General features: G+C 50.9%; 1 protein-coding gene across 1 annotated transcript in view; it reads right to left on the reverse strand.

The window, feature by feature from the left end:
- The window catches only part of OBSCN (obscurin, cytoskeletal calmodulin and titin-interacting RhoGEF), a 175,887-nt gene extending 172,766 nt beyond the window's left edge, over positions 1-3,121 (reverse strand). Inside the window, exon 1 of the mRNA XM_069540562.1 lies at positions 2,985-3,121. The gene's annotated coding sequence lies outside the window, so the exon portion shown is untranslated. The remainder of the gene's footprint in view (positions 1-2,984) is intronic.
- Positions 3,122-14,105: the final 10,984 nt, after the last annotated feature.

A 14,105-nucleotide genomic window follows, 5' to 3' on the forward strand; every position in this document is an offset into this window, starting at 1 on the left:
GGCTCTTTTTCATTGGCAGGAGTGTCTCCTCCCTCTCGTCCCAGCGCCAGGCCTGCTGCCCCAACTCAAGGTCCAGCTGAGCACCTGTCCCAAAACACCACACCAGCACCAAGCTTGCCCTCCTCCCTGTGCGGCATGTGCCACGCTGTACCTCATCACAAAGACCTTCCTTCCCTATCCCACCTGGGCCACTCCACCTGCCAGTAGGTGTCCCGTCCCCTCCCCACACACTGTTGCTTCCTAGAGTCTGAAACTCCAACCTACCTAGTCTCCCCCAGTCACAGAGAGGCCACTCTCTGCACTCTGACAGGGCCTGGCTGTGGAAGCTCACAGTAAGTGCCCACTACTGGCCTGTCCCCTCTCTCTAAGGCACACCAGAGGTCACAGGTTCTTCACCCCAGCAGACTCTCGTACGAGCCATCTGTTTGGCATGTCTGCTTTGTTCCCCATCCTCCCACCTCGGTGACTTCCCCCACCCAAGCGTTTGGGCTCCACTGCAGGCTGTGTGCACAGCTGCCTAGCCCTCCTCACTGGGCATTCCACAAGAGAGCCCTCTACACAGGGCCTGTCCCGCCTGAAGCTGTCCTGGGCCGGGTCACATCTCACCTCTCCTGGGATCCCCCTCCTCCTCTGGACCCCTGAGGGGGTGTGCTCATCAATGAGCAAAAAATGGAAATCCTGCAGCTTGTGGGGTGGGGGCTCCTCCAGCACACAGGGCTGCCCACCCCTCCTCACCCTGAGTGCCTGCTTCCTTCCCCCAGGAATTGGAATGGGGAGGGGCAGGGGCAGTCAGTCAATGGTGTGTCTGTGGAGGACAATCAGAGAATCCCCCAGAAAGAGGCAAGGAGTTCCAGGCTGAGAATGGGCAGGCCGGCTAGCCAGGCCCACCTGGGGTTCCTGCAGGTAACGTAGTCACTCTGCAGATCTTAGCTGAGGCTCCACTGGCTGTGGCTCTGCCGACTGGACACCGTGCAGGGATGGGGCTGGCGCCATCAATGCCAAAGGCCCCAGGCTGACTCTGGCCTCTGCCCACTCCAGGTTGGGTACCGCTGGCCTCCAGCACAGGTGGGTGAGGTGAAACTGGGCCTTGCCTACACAGGGGCTTCTGTAAAGAGAGCCAACACAAATGGACCCCACGGGGCCCTGGGCTGTCCCCAAGTGCCTTAACTCTCTTCACCCCAAGAGCCGGGCCATCAGCATGGGATGCCCACCATGGGACAAATGGGGCAACGTCCCCAGGCCCTCCAGCTCCCCATCCTGTGATTTAGGACCTAATTCCCTTAATCCCCTTCAAGGAGGTGAGCTGGGACCATGCTGCTGACTCACTGTGCAGTCAGCACCTCTGCCCCGCCCCCAGCTCCCCCACGGCCTGGCTGGGCTCTTGGCCTGGGAAGGACCTGGGCAGGTGGCCACCCGCCTCCATGGACACCCTCCTGGGCCTCAGCGTCCCTCTGTGGAAAGACTACTTTGACACCAGTTCCCCAGGGCCCTGAGTTCTGGGCTCTTCCCAGCACACCACCGCCTCCTGAATTACACAGTTGCTCTGTGGGTTCCCCAAGGCAGGACGTGGCATCCTCCCCCTGCCACACCCAGAGCAGCTGTGGGAGACAACTGTTCTGAGCTCATAAGTGAGTATATGCAGGGGACAGGGGGCCAGTTCCACAGCTGGCAGCCTCTGGGGGCCAGGAGGACAGGGATGGGGAGGGAGGTCTCATCTCTGCACAGGCTCAGGGGGAGCCAGCTCTCAGCAGGTGCAGAAGGGTGGGCAGAGACCCCAAGAACCTCTAAAGCCACCGGGGATGCGCTCCCTGTCTAGGGCCTATATGCCCCACCCTCACTGCGGCAGACCCGTGGAGGTCTAAGGGGGCTCACCCAGACAAGACACCCCTTGACACCCCATACCAGGCAGGCATCCCCCCTGGGCAGCAGGGACAAGGCACCCCAAGGTATGCCCCAGGACTCTGGAGCTGCCTTCATCCAAGCTGAGTGTGGGGCAGTGACCACCCAAGGCCCCTCTGGGCATAGGGTCACCTGCAGTGTCCCCCTCCTCCCCCTGCCATGTTGGGGGCTGGGGCTACTGGAGCTGCAGCCACAAGGGAAGGACAGGAGTTTCAGGAGGAGACACTGGGCCAGGACCTCAACCCCAGCTTCTCAAGGAAGCCTCTTCCTCTCACAGATGCCCACCTGGGAAGGCAGTTCCCTGTGGACCCCACTCGGGCTCCTTAGCCCCTTGGAGGCCCCAGCTTGGCACTGGCAGGATCTTCACTCTGAGGCCAAGACCCTCCCCCCTTGCAAGCCTGCCAGGGAGCCTTGTGGCTGACCCATGCCACACCCACAGCCCCTCCACCCTTGCTTTTCCAGAACTCGGGGTCCTTGTGGGTCTTGGGCCATTTTCCAGATGAGTCCAGAGTGGGAAGTGGCTCACAGCCTCAGAGCAGAACCTTGGGCGGCCCCCTCCCAGAAGCCCTGTCCCCCCAGTTTGCCCCCAACCCTGTGGCCCCCACACCCTTCCAGAAGAGACTTCAAAGGGAAGCTCCCGCAGTCTGTGCCTTTCCCTGAGACCCCTGGGCCTTCCAGCTTCCTGAACTCCAGGGGAAATTCTTTCCTGGAGTCAGGTGTCACTGGCCCTCTGGCTGTCCCCTCCGCTGAGCCAACAGGCCCAAAATAGCCCCAGCTGTCAGCGGGCATCCATCTCAACAGAGCTGGGGGCAGGGCCAGCCAGACCCTCGGGGCACTGGGCAAAGGAGGAGGTGGGTGCTTCTGACGCCCCCCTCCTCCCCCAGCTGCTCCCTCCCCACATGAGGGTCTGGCTCAGCTCACCAATGGGGCAGGGGCTAGAATCCATGGCCCCAACCCCAGGAGCAGCACCGCCTGGCTGAAACCTTACCCCAGGTCCCTCCATCCCCCAGAGCCATGACCTTCAGCAGAGCCGTCCTCAGGGACACTGGATGGCCCCCCACCCCGCTTGCTCTCTGCCTCCTCACCTGTCTCTACCAGGGGCACTGGGCAGCACCCAGGCGAGGCGCTCAGATGCTGGGGCAGGGGCTGCTGGGTCTCACCTCCCTCCGAGGGCCCAGGACCGACAACGTTCCCACCCAGCAGCCCGCACTCCTGCCGGTTCTCAAACTGGACAGGGACAAAAGGACAGGCGGGTGCTATCAGCTGAAGGAGACTGGGCCCGCCCCCACCCCGCCCCCACCGCCACCAGCCCGCCCAGCCGAGCTCCAAAATAGCCTGGGTGTCACTGCCCCAGATTTGGTTTCACCCCTGGCCCCAGGGAGGCAAAGGGCAGAGGCTCGGGGCGGCTGGGGGAGGAGGAGGCCTGTGTGTTCCAGTAATGTTGCAGGTGGGGCAGGGGCCCCAACTCGTGAGGACCCCTGCTCAGACCAGCGTCCTGGAGTGCAGGGAGGGAAGGAGAATGGGGGATCCATTACCACCCCCAGGAGCACCCAGGACCATCCCCCAGAGGGGAACAGAACCACCCCCAGATGACCAGTCACCTGAGAGTCCTGCAGCCTCTTGGTAGAGGCAAGCAGCTAGGAGCCCAGCACAGATGCCCAAGGGTTGGCGCCCCTCCACCCTAACCACACATGCGACTGGGGTGGGTTCTTTATCCCTGGTCACTCCAGGCAGCACCTGGCCTGGCTGGGTGTCCATGGCATCTTTACATGGGAGTGAGGGTCCCTGACACCCCATCCTGAGACCTTCACTTCCCAGGGACTAGGGACCCAGCCCCAAGGGGTGGGCAGGCAGGACGGGGGCAGGTGGTGTGGGTGGTACATGATGCTTCACGCCCCAGGATGGCTGCCCCCCATCCCCATGACTCCAGTGCGGCGACAGGGTGAATGGGGTGCTGGGCCCACCGAGGAGAGAAGGTGGGCTTCGCTTAGCAGGGGCCTAATGGGGAGCCAGAGAAGGCCATCTGGTAAGAGTCCTGGGGCCTCTCTTGGGAAGAAGCTGACCCACCAGTGTTAGGCGGTGGGGGAGCTGCTCTCTGCCTACCATCACCCCCTGCTCCTGAGCCAGCACCAGGGCATTATGTTCCTGCCCGGTACCCGCAGCCTGGGGGCTGAACCACGTCCTCAACCCATCTATGCCCTCTACACCCAGGCCTGTATCCAGTGGGAAAACCCAGGCTCTGAGCACAGACCAGTACCTGAGCTACCCAAAGTCTCAGTCAGCTCAGGCCACCAAAACAAAGACCACAGACTGGGGGACTTAAACATAGACATTTATTTTAGAGTTCTAGGGGCTGCAAGTTCGACATGAAGGTATTGGCAGGTTCCATGTTGGCTAACAGACTTTCTTTCTGGTAAACAGATGGCACATTCTCTCTGTGTCCCAACTTGGCGGAGAGAGTGAGCTCTGATGTCTCCTCGTCTTCTCATAAGGGCAATAATCCCACCATGTGGGCCAACCCCATAACTTCATGTAACCCCATTCATCACCCCCCTCCATCCTCCTCCCTGCCTGTGGTCCTCCACAGCTCACCCTCCTCCTCTTCTGTCCTCCTTCCCTGTCCTGTGATCTACCTCCATGCCTCAGCTGCTCTTAGGACCAGCCCGACCCCACCCTGCTTGCAGACAGATCCCTGGTCACCAGCTACAGCCAATGGACCTACACATCACTGTGCACTTGAAAGATGTCAGCTCTCCTGGGTGTTCTCCATCTCTGCAGAGAAGGTGCCTAGTGCCCAACCGATGTATTTTTCAACAATCCACATACTTGCTGCACCCCATGGAAACTGCATCGTCCACCCTCATCATCCTTGGCAGGGAGAATGGATAACATCACCCACCAGGTCACCTTGGACTATGACTCACCCACCTGTCAATCTGGGGGGACCACAGGCTTCAAGGGTCCTGGGCCCTATCTATCTTCTCTACCTGGCCTGAGACTCTTGTGCTAACATTCCCATGAGAAGAGTAAATGCAAAACCAAGTGGGTCTCCCAGGGTGTCTCAAATGTTATCATGTACAAGTCCTGTGTGATCATGTCAAAAGTCTGTGGTTCCAGTGCAATTGTGAAGATGAAGTTGTATATTCTGGGGAGAAAGAGGGTTTCATTTCCCTTCTGAATGTTTTAAATGCTCGACCAGCTTGTGAATAACACAGATGAAGGAGATGCAAACTCCCATATGGAAAACAAACACACAATAACACTTTGCAGTGTTTCATATCAAGAGTTTATTGGATCTTCCCCAAAACGGTGTTTTTGAAAATTTTACTGCAGAGAGACCTGAGGTTCAGAGAAGTTAGAATGATTTGCTTATCTTTATACAAATGACAGTGCTTAACCAAGTTTCTCCTGAGAATAAATGACAAACAGCCTGCAAGACCAGGGAGATGTAACAACTCAATGTATCACCACAGCCTGCATAACATCCTGGAACAAAAAGGGGACATTAGGGCTTCCCTGGTGGCGCAGTGGTTGAGAACCCACCTGCTGATGCAGGGGACATGGGTTCGTGCCCCAGTCTGGGAAGATCTCACATGCCGCGGAGTGGCTGGGCCCGTGAGCCATGGCCGCTGAGCCTGCGCGTCCAGAGCCTGTGCTCCGCAACGGGAGAGGCTGCATCAGTGAGAGGCCCGCGTACCGCAAAAAAAAGAAAAAAAAGGGGACATTAATGGGAAAGCTGGTGAAATCCAAATAAAATCTGGAGTTTGGTTTTGAAAAATTGTGTAAATGGTTAAAAATTCCTTGGTGGGGTAATGGGGGCAGGGTGAAAAAGCAAAAAGTTTGAAGAGAGATGACCAGGTGAAAATTCTGCACGTATGTAGGTAGATAAGGGTTTTTAAATCATACTATGGCTTTTAGTGGAGAAACGTTGGAAAGAATTTAATGCCCACCTATATTATAATGGATAAAGAAATGATTGTGTCATCGGGCAATGTGTGCTACACATCAGTTTAAAAAATGAACTGGAATTGTATCCACAGGGCTAACTCTAAAACACATAATGTCAGTAAATAAATTAAGTAATCAAATGAAAAAAAAAAACAATCCAAAGTCAGGAGCTCGCATTTCCCCGAGCCTCTGTTGGTTTCTGGTGTGCCCACCACCTCCCCTTGGCCACAAGAGGCTAAACCTGCAGCTGGAAGCTGAGGGAGGGGGAGGAGGGGCAGGTGGAGGGTCAGAGAGGAGCTGAGGCCAGAGCTAAGCAGGGGAGAAGAATGTGCCAGAAACACGAGGGAGGGAGGCCCTGCCAGGCAGGACAGCCTAGGTGAGGATCGCAGGACCTGCAGAGACCTCCCGGGGCCTTCGTCTGTCCACAGGACCTTTGGGACCCTGAGCTCAGAAGTGCAGACCCCGGAAACAGCCCCAGGATGTCCTCCCCATGGCAGGACTAGAAAGGGGCCTGGGGTTGAGGGGCCAGGAGGAAGAGAGGAACCCAAGGGATATCCTGGGCTGACTGCTGACCACCAGCTATGCAGACCGGCAGTGGGAGAGGCTAGCGACCAGGCCTGGCTCTGCACAGGTGATGGCCTCGCTCATCAGGTGGAAGTGGGGGGGCCACCAAGAAGAGGGAGCTGGCTCTGGGCGTACTGGGCTGGACGGGCCTCTGGGAGAAGGCATCCGTGGGCCCCCGGGGACAAGGAGAGCTGGCACTGTGAGAGGCAAGGCCAGAGCTCCAGGGACACTCACATCCAGAGGAGAGAGACCAAAGGGGTGAGGGGCTTATCAGCACCCCATTTGTCTTCCCATCCACATGGTGGACTGTCTCCTTTTGGATCTGAGTGCACAGCCCATGCCAAGGCTGGAATTGTCCTGGTCCCCACCTGGGGACCTCGTTCCAGGATGTGTGCCAGTCACCTCCAGGCCTGAGCTTAGCATCCCCGCCAGGACCACAGTGAGCCCCAAGATAGGGGACTGCTTTCTCCAGTCCAAGGACCCCAACTGCCCAGGGGCCAGGCCCACGGCAAGGCGGCTACAAAACCCAAGAGACAAGACAAGTGCTACTGAGAGGAGGTTATCGCAAAATTGCACCGTGTGCAGTGCAAGAAATGGTGAGGCCCAAACTTGGTTTCAAGAAAATGCTACACAAGACACCACAGTTATCTGGAAGATGAAGCACCTGATTTCCTCAGCAACGGCCACAAAAGGTTGTCTCAGTGATTGACAGCTTTCCAAGATGTTAGGAGAACTGACAGCAGAGAAAACAATAAAATGGATCGTGCTTGACATCAGGGTCGGTGTAGGTAAGACTGGCTTTTAGTGGAGAAGCCTCGAGACATCACCAGGGAGTAAATACGTGCCCAGGGCAGGAACGGAGCCCACCATCACCCACGTTCCAACGTCAGAAACCACAAAAGGACTGAGAAAAACATCCAGAAAACTCTTGGTAAATTGATAACTGTGGTTATCATTAGAAGTGGGGGAGTTTTAACTTGACGTACTTGTATATTATTTAAAATTTGAACACCAAGCATGTATTCCTTTGCAAGAAAAAGAAGTGAAAGACAGGACTTCCCTGGCAGTCTAGTGGTTAAGACTCTGCACTTCCACAGCAGGGGGCAGGGCTTGATCCCTGGTCGGGGAACTAAGACCCCCACATGCTGCACAGTGTAGCAAAAAAAAAAAGAAGTGAAAGGCAAAAATGAGTTCCAAGAAACTAAGTGGCTGTGGGAGTTCCCTGGGGTGCAGGTGTCCTCACCCGCCCCTTACTGACAGCCCCCCCACAAAGGTGACCCAAGAGTGGAGCAGAGTAGACACTCCACCAAGACCACGCAAGAGATAAAGTCCAGCTGTCCCAGGGGGTGGGAAATGCAGATTCTAAATAAAGCGTTCTGTAAAGTGATGCTGCAATGTTTTCATGGAAACACCAGTTTTCTTTTCAACTAGCTTTAATACAGATATCCCACTTCAAAGTAAACTTTCTCCAGTACTATTTCAGGAACAAAATAAAATCGATTTGGAGCAAATAAAGTTGATTCTGCCCCGAGTAAAGTACTGACAATAGACACCAGACACAATAGATTGATAGTAAAGTCTTGATAGACATATAGTAAAGTATCGACAATAGATACCTCAAAAACTAAAATCATTTCCCTTATGTAAACAACCTAATTCAGTTTTTGAAAATAGAACCTTATTCACAATGTTATTAATGTGTGTTAAATTGCACCATAAAGATAAGAAGATCTGTGTCTTTTTCCGTATGTTGCCCTGGTCTGCTCCTCTCTGTAGTAATACACATCAGACTACTTCGTAACGTTCATACAACGACAATAAAATGTTATTATGGTGGAAAAGATCTCTGATTCCAATCCTCTCATTCTCCTAAACATAGTTCAAAACTGGGTTATCCTTTTTGTTTCCATTTCAAGACCAAAGTTTGGAGCCTCCTCATTTTTATTTTTGGATGCCACTTTTTTAAAAAAAAAATCATCCATTACAAACTTAGGCTGATTAATGCCATAATTGAGAAATCTAAAGGAAATGTTACTTTCTCAAACAAAGTAAATTGTTTGGAAAATTACCAAATGAAATACAAGCTCACTTCTGTCACTGTAAGATTGAATTGTAGGTGTTTGTAACAATGAAGGCTCCATGCCCATCAGGCAAAACAGAGGCCACATCATTCAAATGCTTACATCCGGTCTACATCTGGGTACTTCTGGCCGAGGTTTAGAAGAAAAATGACATAATGCAGGGGTTATTCTGTGTTCAGAATTCTGCAAAGCTTTTATACGAAAGGAAAGACAGGGACAGATGTGGAACAGACACTCGAAGGCAGAGGCGCTGGGGACCCTAATGCCCCAGGACAGACCCTCCTTAAGGAAGTGCACCTTGATTTTGTATCTGTTTCTCAGGTGCAGGCTATAAGCTCTTCTGCCCCACCAAGGCAATGCACACACATCTCTCAACACCGGTTATATACTGTCTTAGGTGAAGGCATTGGCAAAGGCCTTTTAAAATCACGCATATTTTCTGAATGCAGTCTTATATGTTTATCTCTAGCATATCACAAGTGTGCAGGAAAACTGTTGGCTTAATTTTAAAATCCTACCTGAGCCAAACCCAAAGAAAGCAAAGTCACAGCCTCAGCCTCCCTCCTAAGACAGTCTGGTGGCCTCATGAGTGAAGAAAGGGGCCTTCACCTGCAGGGGGGCCTGACCTTCAGTCTCACCCCGAAGGCTGTCCTCCCATGGGGAGTCAGCTGTGCCCACTCCCATTCAAACAGGTGTGTGTTTGGGACGAGCAATTTGGTGCCTTTCTTCATTGGCAACCCAGGCAGGAACAAATTTAGAGATCCTTTTATTCCAGAAGGAATCTGAGAGAGCTCTGAGTCCACAGTGCAGACCTAATGGACTCTCAGCGGGGGCTGGTTTTAGACTACATGTTGTTCCATCAGTTAGGGGCAGCACAGCATGACACTGGGAGCTAAACCAGCTGCCACAGACTAAACGTTTGTGTCCCCCCAAAATTCATATGCTGAAATCTAACCCCCAGTGTGTTGATATTAGGAGGTGAGGCTTTTGGGAGGTGATTAGGTTATGAGGGTGGAGCCCTCAGAAATGCGATTAGGGTCCTTATGAAAGAGACCCCAGAGAGCTCCCTTGCCCCTTCCACCACAGGAGGACATAGTAAGAGGTTGGCCGCCTATAAACCAGGAAGCAAGCTCTCACGAGACACCAAAACTGCCAGGACTTAGATCTCAGACTTCCAGCCTCCAGAACTGTGAGAAATATATGTCTGCTGTTTATAAGCCACCCAGTCTATGGTATTTGGCCATAGCAACCCGAAATAAGACACCAACTACAGAAGCAGTTATTGGAGAGGCGACACCTGCATGCTCAAAATTGTAGTTTTCACATCCTCAGGACAAAGAATTTCATAAAAAGATTTTTAATGGATTAAACAACTTTAATTTGGTAGACTCAGAGGCAATTGCTGAATCTTACTGAGAACCAAGTCTGCACACCACCAAGCCTCATCAGAGTTCATGGTCAGGTACTGGGCAGCTGGGTAGCTAAAACAGTTCAGGGTCTGTGGCATAATGAGAAATATATATCTGGTCTTTGTCCCTGGATCCTGACACTGAGCTCCTATATCCCTCGGAATTTCCCAGGTGATAGGACTGTCTTTTGTTCTCATGAGGTGACTCTGGGCGGGCTCCTGGATGCTTCCTGGATGGAGGCTGGTCACCAGAAAAATCAAGCTGTGATTAGAAGCTTGAAATCTTCAACCCCACTCCACTCCACTCCAGAGAAGAAAGAGAGTCTGGAAATGGAGTTAATAATTGATCACACCTCCTTTGATCTCCTTTATTACATAATAAACCAGTAAAAATACATAAGTGTTTCCTGAGTTCTGTGAACCATTCTAGCAAATGACTGAACCTGAGAAGGGGGTCATGGGAACCCTGATGTATAGCCAGTAGGTCAGAAGTGTGGGTGGCTCTGGACTTGCGATTGGCATCTGAAATGGGGGTGGCCTTGTGGGACTGAGCCCTTAACCTGTGGGGTCTGATGCTATCTCCAGATAGTTAGTGTCAGAATTGAGTCAAATTGTTGGACACCCGGCTCATATCCACTGAGAATGGGGGAATGGGTTGTAGTTGCTGGAAAACACCCCTGGATCCATCTACTTCTAAAATCTTAAGGGGCATTGTAATAGTAACAAGAAAACTTTACTGAGGATACACTTATTTAACACATGTGAAAAAATAATACCATAAAGTTACAAGTATTGATCATGTTACGTGCATACCCACAGCCATCCTTTATATCCATTTAAAAATTCAAGTTAGTATTTCAAGCTTTGATTCTGTTAACATCTGATAAAATGCTATCATACAATGGAATATTGTAAATGTTGAGCACTTGAAATAAATAGCTATCTTGCTTGCAAAATATTAGTCACCTGCAGAAATTACCTAGTGCGAAAAGGCTCTACCTCTCCCTGGGACCTCATGCCTCTGGAAGAATTCTTCTTGTGCCCTTTAAAAGATTTCGTAACCAAGACTAAAGAACCATCACATATTTTTGCAAATAATGCTGGGAGGTGCATTGGCATCCACAGCTATGTTGAACGTCCATCCAACGTTGGAATGAGGCTGATATTTCTCCAAAACAAGTCTACAAAGCCTTGTGGGGCTTCATAGAGAGAAGGCTCCTTTGTCATCTCCCATTTCTTACCCCATGATATTCACATCAATGCAAAACAGTCCAATCGTCAGGTGGCAGGGGTTTTAAGCCCCTTCCAATACCTTGAGGTTTGAGAACCACAGGCATCAGCCTTAGTTCAGAAACAAGGTTCAGAGGGTCCACTTCTGGGATAGCAGCATGACGAGCTCTGCAGACCCACTCCACAGCAAAACACGTATAACTGGTGAACACTAATAATAATAATAAAAAGAAATTATAATCTCAGAAAATTGTCCTCAGCGCACACAGCAAAAGAAGAGATGTTGATTCAAGAAAATCTACTAAAACTTGGTAAGAATGATGAGTCTGAGGGGATTTACCCAAACGACCCCCAGCTCTGTTTGACAGAACTCCACCTGGGGTGGGTATGGCCAAGAAGATGGGGGTCCCTCTCCCTTCAGCTCCTCATCAGGGGGTATGGCATCTTACCAAGGGGGCAGGCCACCAGCATTTCTCATTCCCTCCAGCTCCAAGGCTGAAGCAGCGAAATTCCTGGTGAGTGTGGCTGAGAGTTTGGGGGCACCCTTCCCCTATGCAGTGCCTACTCACTGCATGGAGGCATGGTAGACTGACATATGGGGGTCCTGATTATCCCGACCCCAAATCACTCATAGAGCAGAGGTTCCACACCAGGAGAAGCAAATCAAGAAGACCAGAGGCTGCCGCTGACAAGAGCATTAGCTCACAGATTCTTCCCAGGGGAAAGGCAGTTCACAGAGGGCTCCAAAGCTCTCCACAAAGGAACTGACCTCATTTGAAACAGAGTGCAGGAATGTTCAAGCCTCAGGGTGCTCTTGAAAACAGTAGCTCCTCTTAATTAAGAGAAAAAAGCTAAACCAAGCCAGTTCACCAGAGAGAACCATGGAAAGAGACAGCTAAGGGGCTTCCCTGGTGGCGCAGTGGTTGGGAGTCCGCCTGCCGATGCAGGGAGCGCAGGTTCGTGCCCCGGTCTGGGAAGATCCCACGTGCCGCGGAGCGGCTGGGCCCGTGAGCCACCGCCGCTGAGCCTGCGCGTCCGGAGCCTGTGCTCCGCAGCAGGAGAGGTCACAGCAGTGAGAGGTCCGTGTACCGCAAAAAAAAAAAAAAAGAGACAGCTAAGAAGAACCTCCTGGGGTAAGAACAAACCTCAGAGACTGGCCTTAAAACTGAACACTAGCCAGAAGACTGTGCAGCAGTTTATGGGCATTGCTGAAAACAGCAGACCAGTCAGCCAACAGTTAGTGGAGCCCAACAGCTGGGTGTGATATCAACTGAAACAGCTTAATGGAAGGATCAGGAAAGAGATAGTCAGAGAGCCCTCTGAAAATCCCTGCATCCCAGGGTGACTTTGCTTATGCTTAAATTGCACCCTCTGAGGAGTGACACCAAAGGCTTTGCACTGGTGGGGAAACAGACTCACTAAAAGAGTCTAGCTGTATCACTAAGCAAATAAATAGGCAAACAACTGCAAAAACAAGCCCAGAGAAAAAGTAGGGGAATCAGTATCCAGAGTTACCAAAATATATTACCTAAAATATCTGGCTTTCAACGAAAAAATTATGAGACATGCAAAGAACAGCAAAGTGACCCACATACAGGAAAAAAAAAAAAACAGACAACAGAAACTGTGAGAGGGACCAGATGTTGTACTTAACAAAGTTTCACAGCAGCTATCATAACTGTTCAAAGAACTTAAGGAAGCCATGCTGGAAGAAGTAAAGGAAGGTTTCATGATGATGTCTCATTAAATAGAGAACAGCAGTAAAAAAAATTATAAAATGAAACACACACTGGAGGGGTCCAATGGTAGATGTCAATGGCAAAAGAAAGAATCCATGAACTTGAACACAGAGACTGATTGAGATTATGCAATCCAAAGAACAGGGAGAATGAAGAATGAAGAAAATAGACAATCTTAGAGAAATGTGGGACACCATTAAGTGCACTAATATACGCACAAGAAAAACAACTCACCACACGCAAGAGAAGCCCAACATGATTTACAGCTTATTTCTCATCAGAAACCATGACTGCTACAATGCAGTGGAGATAGGTAGCAAAGAGCAGATTTCCTGGGTAAATCATTCTCTGCCACCAAAACAGCGTATCAAACAAAACAGGATCTTAAAAAATGCCAAATCAGAACATTAAAGTAAACACAACATGCTTGAAATTATGTTACTATTATTCAAATTAGTAACTATCATTAAAATTGATTTCAAATCCTGGGCAACGCTTTAGGCCACCTACTGGGGGAATTGTAATGCTACTGGTTAAATTCTAGAAATTCTCTCATCAGTCCTGGAAGTTTTTTCACAGTGTTCAAGAGGAATTCAGTTGTGATGACTAACTTGGGTGAAAGTCCAAAAATGATCCTGTAATTTGAGAGTTTCAGGAAGCAACACTGATATAAGAATTTAAACAATTTAGGGACTTCCCTGGTGGCGCAGTGGTTAAATCCGCCTGCCAATGCAGGGGACAGGGGTTCAAGACCTGGTCCAGGAAGATCCCACATGCTGAGGAGCAACTAAGCCCACGCACCACAACTACTAAGCCTGTGCTCTAGAGCCCGCAAGCCACAACTACGGAAGCCCACATGCCTAAGGCCCATGCTCCGCAACAAGAGAAGCCACCGCAATGAGAAGCCCGCGCACTGCAACGAAGAATAGCCCCCGCTCGCTCCAATACAGAAAGCCCACGCGCAGCAACAGAGACCCAATGCAGACAATAAATAAATATAAATAAATAAATAAATTTATGTTTTAAAAAAAGAATTTAAACAATTTAAAGTAACACAAGAATTTTAATAATATATCCTGTATCCACTAAAATAAATGCCAGGGAATGTATATGAAAAACATTTTTTTGGCCCCAAAGTATTTGCCAAATCTTTGAAAAGGCTTGTGGAAGATCTTTTTGACGTGTCCAAGGAAAATGAACTTCTGGGTGCCCTTGTACTGGTGTCAGCAGTACAGT

The sequence above is a fragment of the Delphinus delphis genome, chromosome 3 (genome assembly GCF_949987515.2).
Source record: "Delphinus delphis chromosome 3, mDelDel1.2, whole genome shotgun sequence".
In the NCBI taxonomy this organism is placed as follows: domain Eukaryota; kingdom Metazoa; phylum Chordata; class Mammalia; order Artiodactyla; family Delphinidae; genus Delphinus; species Delphinus delphis.